Source organism: Xyrauchen texanus, chromosome 2 (assembly GCF_025860055.1).
Source record: "Xyrauchen texanus isolate HMW12.3.18 chromosome 2, RBS_HiC_50CHRs, whole genome shotgun sequence".
Taxonomy (NCBI): domain Eukaryota; kingdom Metazoa; phylum Chordata; class Actinopteri; order Cypriniformes; family Catostomidae; genus Xyrauchen; species Xyrauchen texanus.
Genome location: NC_068277.1, coordinates 14,724,485 through 14,748,785, shown reverse-complemented (window position 1 = coordinate 14,748,785; position 24,301 = coordinate 14,724,485). Strand labels below are relative to the sequence as shown.

The window sequence follows — 24,301 nt, the reverse complement described above, 5'->3', positions numbered from 1 at the left end:
GAGGTATCATTCATGTCTGAAGCATACAGTGCAGGAGAAGTTACACACTAAATGTGTATGTAAGTTGTGATGCTTAAAGTAAGAGGCTTTTTTAAAAAAAAAAAATCTCAAACCCCAAGTATGATCAATAGAAATAGCAATTGAAAGAGAGAGAGATCTTCTGGTTGTCAGTGATCAAGGACTACTGATGGTTTCCATGGAAACCACTTCCACTCGAGAGAGCGTAACATTCTGATCCAGCAAACTTTCATTGTGTGGAAAGACCACTCTAATTACAACACAAATCTTAAAGCGATACATTTAAATGGTCAACAGGTTACTTTCAGATTTCAAAAAATGCTGGCCTTGTTCTGACTGTGTTTTGGAGACCTCCATGGACAATGGATAAAAATACAGGATGTGACATGTTTTTTGCTTTGGATTGGGGTGAAGGGAGACGCCCTGGCAATGCACTTCCCCAAATGTGTGTATTTTTGCTGTTTTTATGGGTGGTGTGGAGTAGAGGTTAAAGTCAACATGAAATCACTGTTGACCTGATTTACTTTCTTATTTTATGTTCTAGGTCGACAAGTGCACAATTCATCAGCACACGCCATTCCAAATAAAGTTTGTCTTTGTAATCCTTCGTCAAAATGTAATAACTTGCTTAACTTTAAAAACAAAACTTTCCATTTCTGCTCAAGTTACCTAGGCTGTGCAAGTAAAATAATTGCCAAAAAACTATTTAGGTATTGTTTTAGGATAATGTTTATGTAACGCAGCCTCTATAAAATCTTGCCAATAGTGCAGTAATTTATGCTAATGTAATAATCATATTTATCTTTATTGCTAAGCGTGCTCACGTACACAAGGAATTGTTTTTGGAGATAGAAGAAACAAGCAGGTGCACACAGAACATTACAGTGAGACACAGAATATAAAACAAGGTAAGAGTATAAATAGGCATACAGAAAAATAGGACATATAACATAGAATGGCATATGTAAATGTGCAAGTGGTAATATATGTGCAAGGTTTGTATAGTTATTGAATTTAATATGAGTGAATTTACATATGCACATGACGTATTGATCCATTATTGCACTATGGGATTCCTGAAGGCAGTTTAATTGTTCATGTGGTAAATGGCTTGAGGTTAAAAACTGTTTTTTTTTGTCTGAAAAAGGGAATGGGTAGGGTGTGTGGGGTCCAGAGTAATTCTATCTGCACGTTTCCTCAATCTGGAGACATATAGGTCTTGGAGGGTGGGCAGGGGGGCACTAATAATCCTCTCAGCAGTCCTGACTGTCTATTGTAGTTCCCTTCTGTCTAATTTGTCAATGACGGCAGAGTAGAACTGTGTCAGCAGCTCCTGTGGCAGGTTAAACTTCCTCAGTTGGCGAAGGAAGTATAACCTCTGCCGAGCCTTCTTCACAAAAGCCCTGATGTGGGTGTCCCACTTCAGGTCCTGAGAGATGGTGGAGCCCTGGAACCTGAATGACTCCACTGCTACCACAGTGCTGTTCAGTATGGTGGGAGATTTCTCCTGAAGTCCACTATCATCTCCACTGTTTTGAGCATGTTCAGCTCAAGCTTGTTGTGACCAGACCAGACAACCAGCTGTTCAACCTCCCGTCTGTATGCAGACTCCTCACCATCATGGATGAGGCCAATGACCGTGGTGTCGTCTGCAAACTTCAGGAGCTTGACAGTGAGGTCCTTTGCAGTGCAGTCATTCATGTACAGGGAGAAGAGCAGTGGAGAGAGAACGCATCCCGGTGGAGCACCAGTGCTAATAGTGAGGGTCCCGGATGTGAGTTTCCTCAGTCTCACTAGTTGCCGCCTATCTGTCAGCTGTTGATCCACCAATTGTGGTGGGCATGGAGAGCTGGGTAAGCTTGGTTGAGAGAAGGTCAGGCATGATGGTACTGAAGGCTGAACTGAAGTCCACAAATAGGTTCCTTGCATAAGTCCCAAGTTTTTCAAGGTGTGGCAGGATATAATTCATCCCATGTTGATAGCATCATCCATAGATCTGTTTGCTCAGCAAGCAAACTGAAGAGGGTCTAGCAGGGTTCCAGTTATGTCTTTCAGGTAGGCCAAAACCAGTCTCTCAAACAACTTCATGACCACAGACATGAGAGCGACAGGTCTATAGTCATTAAGTCCTGTGAATTCGTTTTTTTGGGGGACCGGAGTGATGGTGGAGCATTTGAAGCAGCAGGGATCTTCACACTGCTCCAGTGATCTATTGAAGATCTGTGTGAAGATGGGGGCCAGTTGGTCAGCGCAGACTTTCAGACAGGCAGGCGAGACAACGTATGGTCCTGATGCTTTCCTAATCTTTAGTTTCTGGAAGACCCAGCACACTTAACTTAATAAAGAGGTTATGGCAACAATAGCAAATAACAATTTTGAGGTATCATTCATGTGTGTAGCATGAACAGTTGAAAAGGTTTCGAAAAGACCTCTTTTGGAAGTCAGTCAATCAATGGCTAACATAAAAGTTGTCTCTGCACATTAAACTGTAGTAGGAGGAAGTATTGTCATAGTTAATCATTATCCTTCAAAACAGACCTGTCCGATAAAACAACAGATAACAAATGGTTACACTGCAGCTGTACAATCATATTTACATTCAGTTACACTGTGCTGCATTACAAGTTCTCAATCTTTCGCTTTCTCCTTCTCTTCACACCTATGTTCTCCATAACAACCCCCCATGGCAACACATCCCTGAAACCAAACAAAAATATGGAGCCAGTCTTAAGACCAACGTTATAAGAAAACACACGTTAAAACAAACATTATGTGAAGCTTACAATCAATTCTCATAATTTAAACATCCACCTCAGGCATCCTTAGGAAGGAAATAATGAGACTATAATGGCACATGAGAGAGATGGAAGCATATGACCTGGCGTAAAAGTTGGAATAAAGACCAATTGGATTACATGTTTTGCATAACAGACTTCAGTCTGTTCAGTCCCATAGTTACCCATTTATTTCTATCTGGAAAACAACAACAATAAAAAAGGTCTCTTATAAGAGAAATGGTACCCATTCACTTGCATTGCACTAAAAACCTTTGTTTGTGTTCAGCAGAAGAAAGTCATACATATCTGGGATAGCATGAGGGTGAGAACATGAGAGAATTTTCATTTTTGTGTAAACTTATCCTTTAATTGGGGAAACAAGTGAATTTATTAGGATTACACAAAATAGGATAAGTATAACAAATAAGTAAACAAACAGTTGTAGACATTTTACGAAAGCAGAATTTATGTGGGTTGTGTTCTTCCTAGAGGTACTGGTTTACTTATATTTTAATTATAATTATTACAATCATTATTGATTACATTTATAATATAGCCATTTTCTACAAGTTGAATTAGGCAAATGGGGCAGGTGGAGGAAGTTGGAGACGGTAAATGTTTGGATTTGGGGAGGTGATAATGTACAATTTTGTTTTTACCACTTTCGTAATTTTAATAGTTTTTTGTTTCTTTAAAGTGTAATTTGAATGTAGAAATATTTTTGGTTTAAGTTTTTTATGTTTCAATAAATCGACTGGTTGAAGTAAAGTGCTTGCAAAAATAATCACCAATCCCGGAGTTGAAAATATAATCAAATTATCCTGTTGTTGTTTTTTTTTTAAATAAACATATTATGAAATATTTCTTGAATATCACCTAGCCCTATCATAGGCCTAGAGTCAGTAGTTTTATATTGTACCGTTGTTTTTTATTCGATTGTGTGTTGTGATTCAACTATCTGTGGTGATCTGGTTGGTTTAGTTCACGGCTTAGCACTCTTTGTTGAAGCAGTTTTGAAATGCCTATGGAGAAACTTTATGGGAAAAATACTTCTGGAACCAAATCCATATAGCCTGTTTTTTATTACCTGCCATGACTTTCCAAGAAGCAAATCATGGTTTTTCTAGATTGTGACGTAAACTAGAGGTTGCTCTAGTTGCTCATTGTTGCCTCACACCAACTTCCTGTTTCAATAGAAAATACATCAGCACACGAAAGACAACTGCGTTTGTAAAGTGCCATGGAGTCTTTAAAGAGGATATGGCTTATACTGTTAATCTGTTGAAAATGATAGATCATCTAATATGTACAGGTGAAAAAAAGGAAACATATCAAAGCACAAGTATCATTATATGTGGTTGAATAGTTTTATCCTTTATTACGGAGTGAGTGTGGATAGTTTTTTATCTGCCACTTCTAGACACTTTCTGCTCCTTTGACTAAGTGTCTCAATTGATTTTCATGTTAGATACAAACACAGACCTGAAACACGCATAATTCACAAAGTTCTACACACCCCCTAGTATTTATTTATTACAAGTCACCAATAGATGTTGTACCCACACATTTTACGTTTAAATCCACTCCTTTAAATTCTACCAATTTTAAATCAGCACAAAATGGGGAAACTTCTCCAGATTCTGGATCTAGTCATAACTAGTGTTATTGATGTGTGTGTCTTTGAATTTAATCATTTAAGAGGAAGACAGTATGTTCAGACTTACTCAGACATTCACACTCATTGAAAAGCAGACATAAACCCACAAACACACACACTGCAGGTGGAGCTGGAAGATGTTGAAAGGAGCGAGTGGGCGGCAGAGAAAGTGAAACAAGATGAGGATGCAGGGAAGAGGACTAGCATGAAAATTAGGTGAAAAAAGGCTTGAGGCATACAAGAGCAAGGGTGACTGAAGGAGGAAGACAGAGAAAGAGGGAGCAACAGAATTTGTAGCAAGAGATGAGAGGAGAGGCAGGGGAGAGTGGGTGTGCGTAGCACATGGTCCTCAGTCTAAAAAAAGGATGAGAGCAGTCAGATGTGTGAAATGAAAAAGAAGAAATGGGAGACATCAGATGATGAAGCAACAAAGTGATGGTGAAAAAACAACAGGACATTTAATTGTGAGATTCAATGAAAAAAAAAAATCAAAAAACCCTGTATTAAATTGAATAAAAAATTACAATCTGATCCTTGCTGATGTAAGCAATGTGAACTATTTAAATCAAAGACATAAAGCTGTCTACTTAAGAACATCAAGAAACATCTAGAATGAATCTTGCATCTTCTAACAACTTACCTCTGATGCCAAATCTGAAAAATATTAGCAATTTTAACTAATTTACTTTTCTCCAGAACTCCATGTGGCGATATAGATGTGAAATATTCCTCACATTAAAGGAATCGCCCAAAACGACAAATTCTGTCATCGTTTACTCATGCACTTCCAAACCTCAAATGAAGTCGCATTCACTGATTTCCATGCAATGGCAGATGAATCACTTTAAAGCTCACAGAAGGACTCAAGTGTCATAGCAGTAGTCCTAGAAGTAGGACAAAAAAAAAACAATTCTAATAAAAATAATGGGGAGGGGGAAATCATGGCCAAAACAAAAAAAAAAATTATAATTCTCTCCAGCAATTCCAATATCTGCCCAATCAGAACAAATGGACCGTTTTCACATATCTACATTAACGAAGGGGGCATCGTCATAGTAGGGTAAACGCAACTATGGTGTATGTGTGTTCACAGTCCTTAAAAGTTTTGCCTGCATTTACATTTGAAGGCGTTAACCGTATTATCCATCAACGGTTATATCTAAACTCAACTAAGGTTACAAGTTGTTTTTCGAGGGTTATCTCCACGAATACGAAGGTTGATAAAAATAAATGAATTGAGAGGTTGTGCAATAAATCAGCAGGCACATATTTATGTATTAAAGCTATGATCAGCAAAACTGTCACCATAAATTGAAAAAATTCAAAAAATTCACAATTCCATCTGTGTGACTGCTTGTAAGTCTTCATCTTGAAAATATACTAGATGAAAGTGCTTCCTTGTTTAATAATGAAGGTATCTTCTTTGCATTTAATTGCCTGAACCCACCGAGCTCAAATAAAGTACAGCATATTTTGTGGAATTCATGGAAACACAAATCCAGACCCTTTCTTATAGAATTTGTGCAAATTGGAACACTGTAGTGGAACTAATTATTACCGTTCTACCCGTTCACGCCATAGTTTACCCAAATATGACAACTTCTGCTTCGCAACCACGGAATTGTGAAAAGGGTCATGATGATAATGGGGAAAAATGCTTATATTGACAGATACTTGCACAGGGATACTGTGCATCACTAACTAAAGTTTCAGTGACTGCACACACAGTAAAAATAATTACAACTAAGAAGAAACACAGGGAGATGAAGAAAGGTTTTTTTTAAATGAGGAAGAATTTGTTCAGAAGGAAAAGATTGAATGGATGGTTTAAAGGGAAGATGGGTAATAAGTGGAAACATTTAGCATTTGGCCCTGAAACGCATCAAATGAAGTGTTGACCTCATAATGGAAAAGAGGGATTACATATTGGCATACCGAGGAACAAGTTGGGGGTGGAACGTCAAAAAGAGCAGCAGGAACACAGCATGTTGAAAAATAAATAGGGCATGACAGGGGGAAAAAGTGTTGAGCGCATGGCAGAGAAAATGAGAGAGAGAGAGAACAGAGCAGGATACAATCAGTGTGATGCCGTCATTCTGGTTTCTTGTATCAACACTGAACTTGATGTAGGACTTAAAATTTGCCTTTGTGCACTCTGTGGGGCTGTTCACACAAGACATGTTCTTGTTGGCCATCTGAGCTCGTTTTAACCACTGGTCTATGTACTCATACACACTTTGGGAGTTTCATTTCAGCATCTCGAGCCCTGAGCGTTGTGTTTTTAAGACACCATGTCAAGTTAAAAATAGCAAATCAATGTCGATTTTAAAAACAATGGACCAATAAGATAAATCTTGTGGTGGAATAAGCATCAGAATACAACAGTACGGTTTCCAAAAATAAACATACCATTTATCTGCCCAGAAAATAATTAGATTTTTTAACAATAACATCTAAAACTTTCAAGACAGACCTACCATACCAATCAGAAGACACGGTTAACATGGAAAGAGGAACCACACCAAAATACTTTAAAGACTCCCACACCAATGAAACTTTGCGAATGACATAAACAAGTCAGTCTTAATACACTTTTAAATAACTTATATTTTTCTTACAGGCTAATCAGTGACTAAGTCAATAGCTTTATACTGTACCCTTGTTTCTGATTTGATGACATAATTTTCAATGCTTCACAGCATTAGAAGATAATTGCCTCATTACATACTTCACTGCTTCAAAGTTTGTAAAGTTGTGCCAATATGCATACTGCTGCTAGGTTTTAGTGTACTTGTGGTTAAAGATCTCATGATCAGCTTGTCTAGTCACACGACAACTGTTCATGTTGAAAGATGTTTCTGAATATTTCAGTGTCATGCAATCATGTAAACCCTGATAAAATATTCCTCAGTTAAGTACAATGGGATATCATGACACCCGCTTACAGTGGGACCCAAAATATATTTGGACACTTAACAATTGTCAAATGTCATTGCATTAAATAGCAAAATAATAGCTTGCAAAACACTTTTTAAATGTACATCCCACCTCACTCTGTGGCCTCATTAATATGAATATGGTAATGCTGGTATTATGAGAATGTACATGACTCCTAGTCCCAGTGAGTCATAAATGAAAACAGCCTGAAGTGATGTGCACATTTGCATTAATTTTTTGACATGTTTTTGGTTTTACAGTTTTACAGTACTTCCAACAGTGACTATAATAGCAAACTGTGGCAGTTATGAGGAGACGGTTCTAATATAAAACTGGTCACTCTTCTGTCCATGACCTAGGCTTATATCGGGAAAATGTGTTTCCACAATAGCACATTAGAATAAACTTGAGATTTAAACGGACCATTTTCAAAATATGTATCTGTGTCCAATGCAGTTGCATTGACTTCTGAGACCGTCAATCCGCACATCTTATCATGTGGCTAGTTGAGCAGGTTACCGCGGAGACCTAGCACGTGTGGAGGCTTCACGCTATTCTCCACGGCATCCATGCAGAACTCACCCCACTGAGAGCGAGAACCACATTATAGCAACCACGAGGACGTTAACCCAATGTGACTCTACCCCCCTAGCAACTGGGCCAATTGGATGCTTAGGAAGCCTGACTGGAATCACTCAGCATGCCCTGGATTCGAACTTGCGACTCCAGGTGTGGTAGTCATCGTCTTTACTTGCTGAGCTACCCAGGCCCCCTATGCATTTGCATTTTAACAAATCAGCACTCCTTGCACACCTGAAATCATGTACACAGGAGTTGTTTGCTGTGGTTCTTATGGTGACCTCACCATTTTGTTGATTGTTGAGTACACACTTGAGACACTTGGGTAGTAGTCCGCTGTGAAGTCCTCATCAAACTGGACACCCATACTTCCCAGACATACACAAACAAAAGCAACAAAACTGCAAATCCACATCAAGTATGCCACTTCGGTCACGACTGTCGAATACTCAACTAGCTATCCACAAACCGACCAGTCAATTAGTGACTTTTGTTTTTTTTCCTGAATTTGTTTGGATTTTATATTTTTAGCAACAGTGTTTACATTAGTGTCCTGACCTTCTCAGAACCGGTGTCTTTAAATTCTCCCCCATTTAAGCCACTACAGCCATTCACATTCAAATGGACCTATTTGGAATCGTTGTAACATATGCTGTTTTTTAAGCACCTCGCACCATGAGCATTGTATTTTTAAGATGCAGTGTCAAGTACTAAATAGTTATACATTAAAAACGTGTTTCATGGTCCCTGCATTATGCTCTAAGCCATTGCATTCTGTTTTTGAACAAATCTTATGTAAAGGCCCCTTAAGAAACTCATCTGATAAAGTTTTGCACATTTCCAGTACCATCTGGGATAGGTTTATGTTTACTAAACAGTACAACGTTCCATTCATATATAATTTACTGCAGTCAGTCGATTACAAGCATAATTTTTCATAGTTAATCGAGATTAATTCACAGATTTTGAAAGTGCTGAAAGTTGACTCTATATGTATATGTCTTTTCCTGTCAAAATGCCTTTATTTCCTTTTTAGGAAAGAAAGCAAAACAAATTGCAACAACAATGCTTTATTAACATTTTCCAAGCAAAGCCTCCACAGTATAATGATAGAAATGCACTAAAATAGCACCACTACAAGTAACATTAAATGTTCCCAAAGTCTAACTGGGTGGTTGACTAATTGAAAGAACTAGTCCCAATAGCTTGCATATTCATTGAAATGAACATTTTATATTATGGAGGTTAAAAAGATTTAACCTCCAAAATATAAATCGCACGTAGGCTGTGGCTATACACTTTGGATATGGAATTCACATCAGGGCATCACGTGCCGCTTTGAATACTTCCCATACTACTCTCACTGCTTCTATTACCTCTATGTATAATATAAATTGTAACAGTAGTATATAACGCTGGCACTGCCCACATAATGATTTTTCATCCGAATTGTCCGGTTATCATTAGCTGATGCTTCAAAAGCTCAGCGGCAATGGGTACAAAGTTGAAATTAGATGAACTTGGAGTGAAGCATTGACAGACCCTCCATGGGAGAAGTCCAACAAGCTGCACAGTGGTATATATATATATATTGCGTTTTGCTAGTAGGTGATTGTTAAGATTTGACGTGCTTCTTTGGTAAAATTCTGAACATTCCTTGCAAAGGATGTAAAGTACTTTATTTTTGCAACAAGTCCCATCTGGGTTTGTTTTGTTAGAAGTCCTTTATCCATCACTTGATCATTGGCTCGGAATCGCTGTTGTGCGTTTCTGATGTGTACATCAGTGAAATGTCCTGGCTGGACACGTCGCAAAGGTTCCGCCCTTTTCCAACCAGTGTTTAGAATTTACACAGAGCTTAATAAAATGTCAAAATCTCAATGTAAAAATTGGTAAATGGGTTAAATCGCGGACAAGAAAATGTAAAGTGTTAAATAATGTTAATTTTAAATTAATGGAATGTGTGAGCACATTAATTTTGACAGCTCTATCATAAATATAAAGTAAATATAAAGTATAATGTCTGAAATATATGGCCCTTATGGTATGAAACACTGAAAAAAAGAAAAGAAAAACACAATGGTTGACAACTAGAAGTAAACGCTATATTGGTATTACCAATTAATTATCGACAACAATCTATACCGTTAACTGCCAATCGTTTTTTAATTTGTGATTAACAAAAGCGTTGGAATTTGCTGAATCTAAATCTTTCATCATTGACAATATTCATCCATATTTTTATCCTCACTCCGATACATATTTTGTTATTTTGATTAGTTAATCAGTGTTCTTAACTGAACTGTGGGCATGCAAAGAAAAATTTGAGTATATGTAAACGTCCCCCGTCAGCACATCGTGTATTACACTTCATATCTTGTAGACACTAATGAACCTCATTAAACATCATCTGATGTAATATTTTTACAAAACCCATCATCTGGTAAATATATAGGCTAGATTTGCTTGTGTGTTTTGGGATCGTTTATAGTTATAAATCCCACACCAAATTTTATTACTGGTAATTATTGGGATTTTGGTTGAACAATAAACTGCTTCTGGTTCAGCAAGCATTTTTTTTTTTACATTCTAATATATATATATATATATATATACAGTGAGGAAAATAAGTATTTCAACACCCTGCTATTTTGCAAGTTCTCCCACTTAGAAATCATGGAGGGGTCTGAAATTGTCATTGTAGGTGCATGTCCACTGTGAGAGACATAATCTAAAAAAAAAAATCCAGAAATCACAATGTATGATTTTTTAACTATTTATTTGTATGATACAGCTGCAAATAAGTATTTGAACACCTGAAAAGATCAATGTTAATATTTGGTACAGTAGCCTTTGTTTGCAATTACAGAGGTCAAACGTTTCCTGTAGTTTTTCACCAGGTTTGCACACACTGCAGGAGGGATTTTGGCCCACTCCTCCACACAGATCTTCTCTAGATCAGTCAGGTTTCTGGGCTGTCGCTGAGAAACACGGAGTTTGAGCTCCCTTCAAAGATTCTCTATTGGGTTTAGGTCTGGAGACTGGCTAGGCCACGCCAGAACCTTGATATGCTTCTTATAGAGCCACTCCTTGGTTATCCTGGCTGTGTGCTTTGGGTCATTGTCATGTTGGAAGACCCAGCCTCGACCCATCTTCAACGCTCTAACTGAGGGAAGGAGGTTGTTCCCCAAAATCTCGCAATACATGGCCCCGGTCATCCTCTCCTTAATACAGTGCAGTCGCCCTGTCCCATGTGCAGGAAAACACCCCCAAAGCATGATGCTACCACCACCATGCTTCACAGTAGGGATGGTGTTCTTGGGATGGTACTCATCATTCTTCTTCCTCCAAACACGGTTAGTGGAATTATGACCAAAAAGTTCTATTTTGGTCTCATCTGACCACATGACTTTCTCCCATGACTCCTCTGGATCATCCAAATGGTCATTGGCAAACTTAAGACGGGCCTTGACATGTGCTGGTTTAAGCAGGGGAACCTTCCGTGCCATGCATGATTTCAAACCATGACGTCTTAGTGTATTACCAACAGTAACCTTGGAAACGGTGGTCCCAGCTCTTTTCAGGTCATTGACCAGCTCCTCCCGTGTAGTTCTGGGCTGATTTCTCACCTTTCTTAGGATCATTGAGACTCCACGAGGTGAGATCTTGCATGGAGCCCCAGTCCGAGGGAGATTGACAGTCATGTTTAGCTTCTTCCATTTTCTAATGATTGCTGCAACAGTGGACCTTTTTTCACCAAGCTGCTTGGCAATTTCCCCGTAGCCCTTTCCAGCCTTGTGGAGGTGTACAATTTTGTCTCTAGTGTCTTTGGACAGCTCTTTGGTCTTGGCCATGTTAGTAGTTAGATTCTTACTGATTGTATGGGGTGGACAGGTGTCTTTATGCAGCTAACGACCTCAAACAGGTGCATCTAATTTAGGATAATAAATGGAGTGGAGGTGGACATTTTAAAGGCAGACTAACAGGTCTTTGAGGGTCAGAATTCTAGCTGATAGACAGGTGTTCAAATACTTATTTGCAGCTGTATCATACAAATAAATAGTTAAAAAAATCATATATTGTGATTTCTGGATTTTTTTTTTTAGATTATGTCTCAAACAGTGGACATGCACCTACGATGACAATTTCAGACCCCTCCATGATTTCCAAGTGGGAGAACTTGCAAAATAGCAGGGTGTTCAAATACTTATTTTCCTCACTGTATGTATATATATATATATATATATATATATATATATATATATATATATATATATACATATATATACACACACACACACACACACACTCACCTAAAGGATTATTAGGAACACCATACTAATACTGTGTTTGACCCCCTTTAGCCTTCAGAACTGCCTTAATTCTACGTGGCATTGATTCAACAAGGTGCTGAAAGCATTCTTTAGAAATGTTGGCCCATATTGATAGGATAGCATCTTGCAGTTGATGGCGATTTGTGGGATGCACATCCAGGGCACGAAGCTCCCGTTCCACCACATCCCAAAGATGCTCTATTGGGTGGAGATCTGGTGACTGTGGGGGCCATTTTAGTACAGTGAACTCATTGTCATGTTCAAGAAACCAATTTGAAATGATTCGAGCTTTGTGACATGGTGCATTATCCTGCTGGAAGTAGCCATCAGAGGATGGGTACATGGTGGCCATAAAGGGATGGACATAGTCAGAAACAATGCTCAGGTAGGCTGTGGCATTTAAACGATGCCCAATTGGCACTAAGGGGCCTAAAGTGTGCCAAGAAAACATCCCCCACACCATTACACCACCACCACCAGCCTGCACAGTGGTAACAAGGCATGATGGATCCATGTTCTCATTCTGTTTACGCCAAAATCTGACTCTACCATCCGAATGTCTCAACAGAAATCAAGACTCATCAGACCAGGCAACATTTTTCCAGTCTTCAACTGTCCAATTTTGGTGAGCTCTTGCAAATTGTAGCCTCTTTTTCCTATTTGTAGTGGAGATGAGTGGTACCCGGTGGGGTCTTCTGCTGTTGTAGCCCATCCGCCTCAAGGTTGTGCGTGTTGTGGCTTCACAAATGCTTTGCTGCATACCTCGGTTGTAACGAGTGGTTATTTCAGGCAAAGTTGCTCTTCTATCAGCTTGAATCAGTCGGCCCATTCTCCTCTGACCTCTAGCATCAACAAGGCATTTTCAGCCCACAGGACTGCCGCATACTGGATGTTTTTCCCTTTTCACACCATTCTTTGTAAACCCTAGAAATGGTTGTGCGTGAAAATCCCAGTAACTGAGCAGATTGTGAAATACTCAGACCGGCCCGTCTGGCACCAACAACCATGGCACGCTCAAAATTGCTTAAATCACCTTTCTTTCCCATTCTGACATTCAGTTTGGAGTTCAGGAGATTGTCTTGACCAGGACCACACCCCTAAATGCATTGAAGCAACTGCCATGTGATTGGTTGATTAGATAATTGCATTAATGAGAAATTGAACAGGTGTTCCTAATAATCCTTTAGGTGAGTGTATATATATGGTGGAAAAGGTTGATAATGATTAATCGATATATATATATATATATATCGACCTATTCCACCACCTTAGTTATCGGCAATGTCTACTATTGGTCAATCTCTATTAAAACATCTGTCTAACGCATGTTTGTACATGTGACAACCGTTAAAACGAATTGTGTAGAGGGAACGCAAGAATGGATCCTGTGTGAACGGCCCCTTATTCTACCGAATGCAAAAAAAAAAATCACAACTATTATTAGAAGCTTTATCGAAAATTAACATACATTGTATGACACATGCATGATGATAGTACCAAAGAAACTGTCAATCAATGGACTGATTCATACATGAATCACTCTACAACTCAAGACACTGACAGGAAAGGCAGATATGTGATGGAAGAGCTATCTCCGATGGTAATAAACATTCCCAGCCATTATAATTTTGTTTTGGTGATGATTATCTCCCACAGCGCACACACACACACACTCACACACACACGCCTGGACAAGCTCAGGCTGTGTACTGAAACATTTGGTTTATACAACATGTTAACAAGAACATGAATTATTATAAAGCGAGCTGTTAAATGAAACTTGGCAACTGTTATGTCTGAACATCCTCGATTCAAATTTATACTAATCATGAACCACACCATAATGTCAAAGCGTTTTTTTTTCTGTCCAGTCTCAATAATCTTATATTCAACAGTTTAATAAACTTTGATCAGAACAAAACTCTCCAAATGGCATGTCACGTCTAGGATTGGGTTGCAATGGTCGACAAATCGTCCAACAAACAACTAGTCAAATGGTTTGGTTAACTGGTTTATCTAAAAAAAAAATTACATTTTAATTGTGATATTTTTAGCAGTGGTTCTTTAATTAGCAAGGTGACACGTCAAGACCCCTGCATTCTGTTTAATTCTGTTGCGCTCCATCTAGGTATTTTGAACACACAACTATTTTATTCATGATTATTGTTAACTGACAATCTTTGCAGATTTAATGCATTAATGAGAAAGCAGTTTAGCACACCTGTATTAGAGTGATTCTTGTATAGTTCCACACATTTTAAAAGGCAAACTTTCCAACATCTGTAACAAAAGAAACATTATAGGAAGATCTACGAATAAAGTTAGCTGAGCTTTATGATGAGTGCCCTGAAGATATAGGCCTAAGTATTGGTCAATAATGTATTACAAAAGCTAATGAAATTTTAAACAAAACAGGTGCTATTTTTCACAAAGCTACATACAAGCTCTTGATGTATTTTACTTTTTGTGACAGATGCCAGAATGTTGAGGGCATAATACCCCTCTTGTTCTTGTAGAGAGCTGTGTTTTGGGGAAACAATTAGCTTGCATCTCTAAAGCAGACACTGGGAATCATCTACACATACCACATTCTGTGATATCAATGTTTCATTTGAAGCTCAAGGATGAAACAAACCTGTTTAACTGCAAAGTGGCAATAAAATTATACATTTGAAAAAGGTTATGAATGGTTAAAACTCAAGATCAAACAATGGACCTCAATCATTGATACACAAGCAGAATTACTGTGTATTTTAGTAAATAACATTATGTAAAGTGTTGCATTCAATTAAATGCACCAATTACATTTGGAATTGTTTAACAAACTAATTTCTGTACAAATCATGCATAAAACCACTCTTATGCAAATTCACATTAAAACAGACAATTTACGTAATGATTGTTTTATTAATTATTTACACAAAAAGGTATTCTGCTCATGATTCATTAATGAGGTTCAATGACAATAAATGCAAACCCATATTTCTTCCTTCTTTCATCTGCTTAAGTTAAAATGACCAAGCATAAATGTATATCCCACTTAAAAAGAAAAGAAAAAGTATAAATCTGAATGAACCATTTCATTTTTAGATTTGACCCAATTATACAGAATGTTCCAGAAGTATTCCAATGCTAAACCAGTGATCACTTTTCTCAGAATTAATGTTGAACAAATGCTACTCTTTCCTTAATTGTTCTTCACCTAAATTCAAACACAATGTTCCTAATTCCGGACAAGTTAAATCATGCGGTAAATGTTCATGCCCCAAAAATCGCCTGTGCTATGCTTCTGAGGTCTCATCTCTTTTGATCTCTGGCTAGCAAGACACTACATTTTCAAAGTTAAACAATTGTGCACAGGATTCAAATGCTTTCGCAATCACTGTACATGGCACGCACTGATTGCCGTCATCATTATTTCCGCAATCACTGTACACAAATTACCAAGGGATATGTTCTGCGATTTCATTCCTGTAATCATTCCTCAAATCTAGCCATTGCATTGTTGTGAGGAAAGATTTGGGCTGAAAAGACGAAAGCCAAAATAACAATTACTCTATATGAACTGCATTATACAACTTAAGGGCATCCTTTGATCGGATGATTGTTGATGCAGTGAGAGCCTTGACTGGACTAGTGCAATGAAGGTCGCAAGTTTGTTCAGTGTGTGTGACCCAATATTAGAGATTACATCAGGTAAGCCAGGCCACGTGGGGTCTTTTGTCTGTTGCAAGACCCCAAACCGCAAACCACACAGAATGTTCAGCATCTGGCTGGAAAATAGCTTGGTTTTTCTTATATGTGAATAATGCTGGGGGATGGCTGTTCAATTCTGGAGATTATCTGTTTAAAAACCAATGCTTGAACAATTTTGGAGAAGCAGACTTGCAGGTTAATGGGGGCCTCGGGTTTAGGTGCAGCCTTAAAAGTCAACTTGAAATGGCACTGGCGACCCATTTGACTTCTTTAATGTGACATACTTCCACGTGAAACAGGATATTCAAAGAGGGGAAAACAAATATAGGGCGAAGCCTGATTTCATCCATCAGGATTGATAAAAAAAAAAAAAAAAAAAAAGTGTATGTTCCATAACAGAATGCAGCCAGGCATGAATGCAAGCTTGTTTAAACAATGCCTAAATAGCTATTTGGCTATTGGTAAACTCTATCTATTAGCTTGTGTGCGTGACCTAGGTCCACGGTTTTCAAACTGGTAGGCGAGCCTGCCCAGGAGGGCACCAGAGCATGTCAGGGAAGGCACGAAAGATAGATGATAAACAAGAAGTAAAATAAAAAAAATACAATAATTTTGGCATAATGGACCATAGTCCAGCTTAATAGACCATAGCTCTATGGCGTTATAATTCTGTTAACGTCGACAACATGCATATTATGGAAGAGTGCATCTATGTACCGGTTGCGCCAGCACGATCCTCTCCGCTCACACACGGGCAACTCTTACTCAAAACTGGACGCGTGCTTTCAAATAAACTTATGCTGCTCTATGACATTCACAAATCTATTATAAAGCCACACAGCTCTGCCTCTGTTCATTCATATTTTGCTTCTGCAGACGTGTTATATCAAGGGAGAAATAATACCGGAGTTTAGTTAATCAACTCATCATTTGGCCTTCAGTCTTGTACATTTTCTCAGAGGGAGGGCTTACTGTCCAAGACTTTAAAAACCCCTGGCCTAGGTCATATATTCCCAACTGGGGGGTATGTAAGCAGGTTCCAGGGTATGTGAAAAGAATTGGATTTGGCTACATTGAACCTAACAAAGTAACATGTATGGCATAAAATTACAATAATAAATTTAGGGATGGGTAAAAATATAGATTTTTCGCAATCTTCATTTGAACAACCCTGATATCATCTTTTTACTCAATGCAAAGTTTAGCTCTGATATCTTTCACTGTGTGTTGAGAGTAAAAGTTTGGCTTGACCAATGATGAGATCCACACAACCTATTTGTCATTGAATAATGTCTCCCTTATATAACCTCCTTTAATACTCTTTTCTTTTCTTTACAGTTTGTTGATCAAAAACAACAAAAATAGAATAATTTAATTATAATCAAACATAGCAGGGATGCGATAAAGAAAGTTCACGTTCTAGCTCTTTAATATGCGCTCACTGGCTGAACTGCTGCCAGTAGTCTTAAAGAGACAGTACCATTTTAGCTCTTGTACTACATATCACTGTAAATACTTGTAAGTAGTACAAATTAGGCATGTAAATAATAAACATATACCAAAACATATGCATGCAATTTAATATATGCAATTTCAAGAAGTTATGTGGATGGAATACATGGAATTTTTACAGTTTATCAGCAATTGTATGTACCTATATATACCTTATTTGCTATAGTTAAATTGTATTTTATATATATATACAGTGGGTACGGAAAGTATTCAGACCCCCTTAAATTTTTCACTCTTTGTTATATTGCAGCCATTTGCTAAAATCATTTAAGTTCATTGTTTTTCCTCAATATTGTACACACAGCACCCCATATTGACAGAAAAACACAGAATTGTTGACATTTTTGCACATTTATTAAAAAGAAAAACTGAAATATCACATGGTCCTAAGTATTCAGACCCTTTGCTGTGACACTCATATATTTAACTCAGGTGCTGTCCATTTCTTCTGATCATCCTTGAGATGGTTCTACACCTTCAATTGAGTCCAGCTGTGTTTGATTATACTGATTGGACTTGATTAGGAAAGCCACACACCTGTCTATATAAGAACTTACAGCTCACAGTGCATGTCAGAGCAAATGAGAATCATGAGGTCAAAGGAACTGCCTGAATAGCTCAGAGACAGAATTGGCCAAGGTTACAAAAAAATTCTGCTGCCCTTAAGGTTCATAAGAGCACAGTGGCCTCCATAATCCTTAAATGGAAGATGTTTGAAACGACCAGAACCCTTCCTAGAGCTGGCCGTCCGGCCAAACTGAGCTATCGGGGGAGAAGAGCCTTGGTGAGAGAGGTAAAGAAGAACCCAAAGATCACTGTGGCTGAGCTCCAGAGATGCAGTCGGGAGATGGGAGAAAGTTGTAGTAAGTCAACCATCACTGCAGCCATCCACCAGTCGGGGCTTTATGGCAGAGTGGCCCGACGGAAGCCTCTCCTCAGTGCAAGCCACATGAAAGCCTGCATGGAGTTTGCTAAAAAACACCTGAAGGACTCCAAGATGGTGATAAATAAGATTCTCTGGTCTGATGAGACCAAGATAGAACTTTTTGGCCTTAATTCTAAGCGGTATGTGTGGAGAAAACCAGGCACTGCTCATCACCTGTCCAATACAGGCTCAACAGTGAAGCATGGTGGTGGCAGCATCATGCTGTGGGGGTGTTTTTCAGCTGCAGGGACAGGACGACTGGTTGCAATCGAGGGAAAGATGAATGTGGCCAAGTACAGGGATATCCTTGACGAAAACCTTCTCCAGAGTGCTCTGGACCTCAGACTGGGCCGAAGGTTCACCTTCCAACAAGACAATGACCCTAAGCACACCGCTAAAATAACGAAGGAGTGGCTTCACAACAACTCTGTGACTGTTCTTGAATGGCCCAGCCAGAGCCCTGACTTAAACCCAATTGAGCATCTCTGGAGAGACCTGAAAATGTCTGTCCACCAACATTTACCATCCAACCTGACAGAACTGGAGAGGATCTGCAAGGAGGAATGGCAGAGGATACCAAATCCAGATGTGAAAAACTTGTTGCATCTTTCCCAAAAAGACTCATGGCTGTATTAGATCAAAAGGGTGCTTCTACTAAATACTGAACAAAGGGTCTGAATACTTAGGACCATGTGATATTTCAGTTTTTCTTTTTTAATAAATGTGCAAAAATGTCAATAATTCTGTGTTTTTCTGTCAATATGGGGTGCTGTGTGTACAATAATGAGGAAAAACAATGAACTTAATTGATTTTAGCAAATGGCTGCAATATAACAAAGAGTGAAAAATTTAAGGGGGTCTGAATACTTTCCGTACCCACTGTATATATGTACCGTCTATGTACAACTAGTGCACAATAATATGTTCAAACACAGCTCAAGTGTAAAATCAGATAAATTACCTATCGTCAACTCATTAATACGATTCTAAAATATGTTCTTTTTCCATATAGGAAAAACAGCACACAATAAAAAGCTATTTCCTTTTGCAGTGAGCATGCATTTGCTGGCCCCTGCAAATCACTGATGGGCTACATCCAGCCTTGAAGATACAACCACAACCTCTCCATTAAGAATTAAAAGCTTTTGGTTCAGAATTGCATTATTTCCTTCACACTGTATGTGAGTGATTGCTATGTGTTTTAGGCTAAAAGTATCTGTAATACTGCGGTCAAATATCTAAAGAAGATGAGATATCATCTATTAGTGTCATAATGATAGCCTGGAAATGAACAGATATTTACACCAGCAATGAAATGAACTAGCCTAAGCGATACTCTGCCTCACCACATTATACTGTAGGCAGCATGACGCAAGGCATCTGCCTTAATAAATGCACTGTTAGTCAAATCACCATAACCATTTCCACCAAAATACCATATCCAGTGCATCCCTTAAAAGTAACCTTGATATTACCATGATTTTGGACAATACCATGATGGACATACCATCATATGCATATAGCATTTTGGAGTACTATATAAATATATCAATAACAGTACTTTATTTGTAATTGTAATTTATTATTACAATAAAACGCTCAACTATTATTGTATTATCCACCACTGTCATAAAAGGTATTTTGGTTTAATGCATAGGTAATATGATAGCTGTGGGTGAGAAAAAGATCCATATTTAAGACCTTTTTTACTATAAATTTACTATAAATGCAAATCACCATAAACAAAAGAAGAAAAGGAATGTGGAAGTGAATATTTATAGTAAAAATGATTAAATATTGATGTTTCTTATCATATCACTTGGAAAAAATATGAATTAAACCACTGGAGTCTTATGGACTACTTTTATGCTGCATTCATGAGCTTTTTTGAATCTTCAATGTTCTGGCCACCATTCACTTGCATTGTATGGACCAACAAAAAATCTTCGTTTGTGTTCAGCAGAAACAAGAAAGCATACACATCTGAGATGGCATGTGGGTGAGTAAACAATAAGATAATTTTCATTTTTGGGTGAACTTCCCCTTTAAATATGGGTTTTAATTGTTATAGCACACTATGGTACGATTACCATATTAATTTACCATGCATTACAGGATAGTCAAAGGTTCTTCAAAGAATACCATTGTACTACCATTCTACTTGTCCAAAACATGGTAATAAAAAGGTACTTTGTCGTTATTGAAATTACTATGGTATTCAGGCGGAAACTTTGGTTACCATGGCAAAAATTCGTAAGTGGTCGCTTGTAGAGACTCTTACCTGTAGTATGACGGTGTCTTCCCGAGACCTTCTTCGGCATGGACTCTCTTATCTCTCCCATCCTCCGCAAACACACACACATAGACACAGAACCGCAGAAGCGACCTAAATCACGGTTCCGAAGCAGCTACAGGTCTGAAAACAGCGACAGTCCCCATAAATCCACAATAGACAGCGTTAATGCAGTGTCCCGTCAGCCTTGTGTATGCAAACCTCACTTACACAAACACACACACACGACCGAACGAAAGAGCGTAGACGTGTTTATTGCGAGTAAGTCCGGCGGTCCAGAAACGGATCTTTTATTTGACATCGATCGTCAATATTTTTCACGCCTTTCCGAGCGCGCGTCACGTTGGCAGCCACTCAGTATTCCCTTAAAACCTTCATAAATGTTCAGTTACACACAACTCATTTATTTCCCAGGACTGGGCGTGACATTCCTTCTTCGCGTAGGAAAATCGTGCGGTTAGTCCTGATCCCGCACTGGCCGTAGCGGCAGCAGGTTCCTGTGGACTTGATTGCCATACATCCTTCCCTAGTCTTTTTTTTTTCATACAAGCAACGTCGTTGCGATTCTCCATCCAGATGCGCACGTTTAACCAGGATCCCGTTTCCTGTCTGCGCTCCTGGCGTATCTCACCTCATCTATTGGGTGCCGTATGAGGCACTGCGTTATTGGCGTACGACGCTACAATTTTCCGCTGCTAAGAAACCACTGGCACACTGATGGGACGGGCTTAGTGAATACAGAGGAGACTTCGAGACAGTATGCTGGGCGTGGAACGACGTCATTTCCTGAATTTCTCAAGGCTGGAAACAGGGAGTGCCATTTGAATATAATAAATCACTTAATCATTAACTTTTTATACAAAAATACGACAAAATCAGACAGACGGACAGATTTCTTACATGCCGATTCAGTTGATAGATAGATAGATAGATAGATAGATAGATAGATAGATAGATAGATAGATAGTTTAGTATTTTGGTTTTGAATATGGAAGGATATTCTTAACATTATCATTTTTAATGCAGTTTTATTAATAGGCCCATACCAAACAGAGATGTATGGTCAGTTGACGTATCTAATGCAGCTCAGCTGTCCTATGCAATTGAGCAAACATGAATGACATTCCCAGTCAGATATAACCTGCTCTAGCACTCCCACAAAATAAACATTCTAATTTGATAAAGGAATGCATAAATAACTATTTTTTTCAAGGTCTCAATCCATATGATGTTGAGCTAGAACAGAAAAAATAAAACACTCATTATACCAGTTGGAGCCAATTTGCACACACATCCCAGCTGTATGTGCTCCCCTGCTTTTGCATATGAAGTGGTACATCCCAGTGCCTCTCCTCCTGCTGTTGTGTCCTCCATCACTCCATTTCCTTGGATTCTGTTTCTCCTTGAGGACGGGTTGAGGCCTTCCTGCAGCACACATCTCTTTGTTTTTCATTCTCTGTGTCTCAAATCTTCTTTGAAAAAACAAGGAGGCCAGAAAGAATTACAGGGCAACATTAGGAGGTATGTTGCATCCATCACTCACAATCTTTTTTAATAGAAATATATCTGTCTATACTGGGAGTGGATGTGATGCGCTGCTATGGCCTGTGCGCCTGCAATCCCATCATAACAGCATCCCTACGGCAATCACATCCATCACATCCTCTATTACCCCAATTTTGGGTTACACATTTTCTCCATGGCTCAGTTTCAGGCCTCATTTATGGCTTTTGTATTATTTTATTTGCACTCCCCTCCATTTTTGCCACTCCTACGTATGATTCATACAGTTTCACAGAGAAAAAAAGCATGCTGAAACATTTCTGCATGTTGATCATTGTTCTGGATTCAGAGCATGTCTTTCTAATGGCTTGGAAGACACGTCCTTTATTTTGTGTGTGTGTGTGTGTGTGTGTGTGTGTGTGTGTGTGTGTGTGTGTGTGTGTTTGAGTGATGGGTGCTTAAGGCTGCATCAGTCAGCTCTAACTTGTCACTTATGTCACACTTGCTCACAAAGAAATGGGCTTTAACAAAGACACACACATGCTTTTATGGAAGCAACATCTAATGGATGCCCTTTGGGTCTCTGTCCAAGAAAAGTCAACAGGCCATGGCTTAATGTCATTGCCATATCAAGGTCAATAATTCTTGGAATACTGTAAAGGTTTCTAATGGTATCATCAATTTTTGGTGACAAAAATTAGGAATATTTCAATAAAAAATTTTAATTCTGAAATTGTTAACTCACCATCATGTCGTTCCAAAACTTTATGCTGTTATTTTTTGTGAATGGAACACAAAAATAGAGCTTAAGTAGCTCTTTTCCATGCAACAACAGTTTATAGTGACCACAGCTGTCAAGCTCCAAAATGAACACTAAACACCATAAATAAATAAAATTGACATCAAAGTGAGTGGCTGTAAATAATGACATAATTTTTTGGAGGGTGAACTATTCCTACATCTTCCTACATTTGTCATGGTCACATTCCTCTGTTAAAGACAATTATATCATACATCTCTCTTAATTCTTTACCATTGTATTTCAAAAGAAAGCCCAACACCTTCTGGATTCCTTGACCACTTGATACTACTCCTACATGGAAGCAAAAGCTAAAGGGGCACCAAAGTCTGCCCCAAAAGCAGAGAAGGAGGAAACCAAGCCCCCAAAGGCAGAACCCATCCCAGCTGAACCAGCGCCACCGGCAGCCCCTGAACCTGAGAAGCCAGCGGAAGATGGAGCAAACAATCAACAGGGGGCAGCAGAGTCCACAGGAAGCTGCTGTGAAACCTTAGAAAGCTTGAAGCCTTTCCTGATTGGAGGAGCTGCAGTTGCCCTTGGAGCTGTATTGGTGGGCCTAATCTTGTTAGCCAAGAAAAACTGACCTTCTTATTAAACGGCGGGCTTGAGTAGTTCACAGACTATCAGAGTTTATATAAGGGGGGTGAAGTGTCACTAGGCTTCTTAATTTTACACTTTACTTCAATTTCAGTGTTTGTGCTGACATTTCCGTCAGCTGTTAACACAAACTAGAGAAGCATTTAGGCAAGAACATGGCCAAATAACAACCATATTAGCACCTTTGTTGAGAGAAATATGATACAGTTTTATTTATGCATACTTACAACAACGCGTTTTAATCAGTCTCTATCCCTTATGGTTCACTGCTAAAAAAAAACCTGCCACTATGTTGATATGAATAAAATGATCCTTAAACAGAAATACAATTGCATAGGTCAGTCTTTCATTTTTTCAATATGGTTTGAAAAGGCAGCCTTAATTGCATAACTGCCAACTGTAAGATAAGAATATCAGAATGGACGATTTGAGTTTTAAAATACAGCACTTTTCTGGAGATAAACCATAAAATAAAATCTCAAAGTATATTCGATGCTATTTAAACCTTGATTAAACTGATTAATTCCAAAAAAATAGTTCAAATCAATATGTACAATAAACACAGTGCAAGGGTGCATGTGCTAACTGCTATTGCAGTTAGCCTTGTGTTGTTAAGAGAATGTGTATAAATGTACAGAAAATCTCTATTGTAATTTTTTATTTATACTAATTAT

General features: G+C 38.5%; 1 protein-coding gene across 2 annotated transcripts in view; it reads right to left on the bottom strand.

Moving 5' to 3' along the window:
• Positions 1-21,426, bottom strand: part of dagla (diacylglycerol lipase, alpha) — a 57,985-nt gene extending 36,559 nt beyond the window's left edge. For both annotated transcript variants that reach the window (XM_052150513.1, XM_052150521.1), the window contains exon 1: positions 20,717-21,426. The gene's annotated coding sequence lies outside the window, so the exon portion shown is untranslated. The remainder of the gene's footprint in view (positions 1-20,716) is intronic.
• Positions 21,427-24,301: the final 2,875 nt, after the last annotated feature.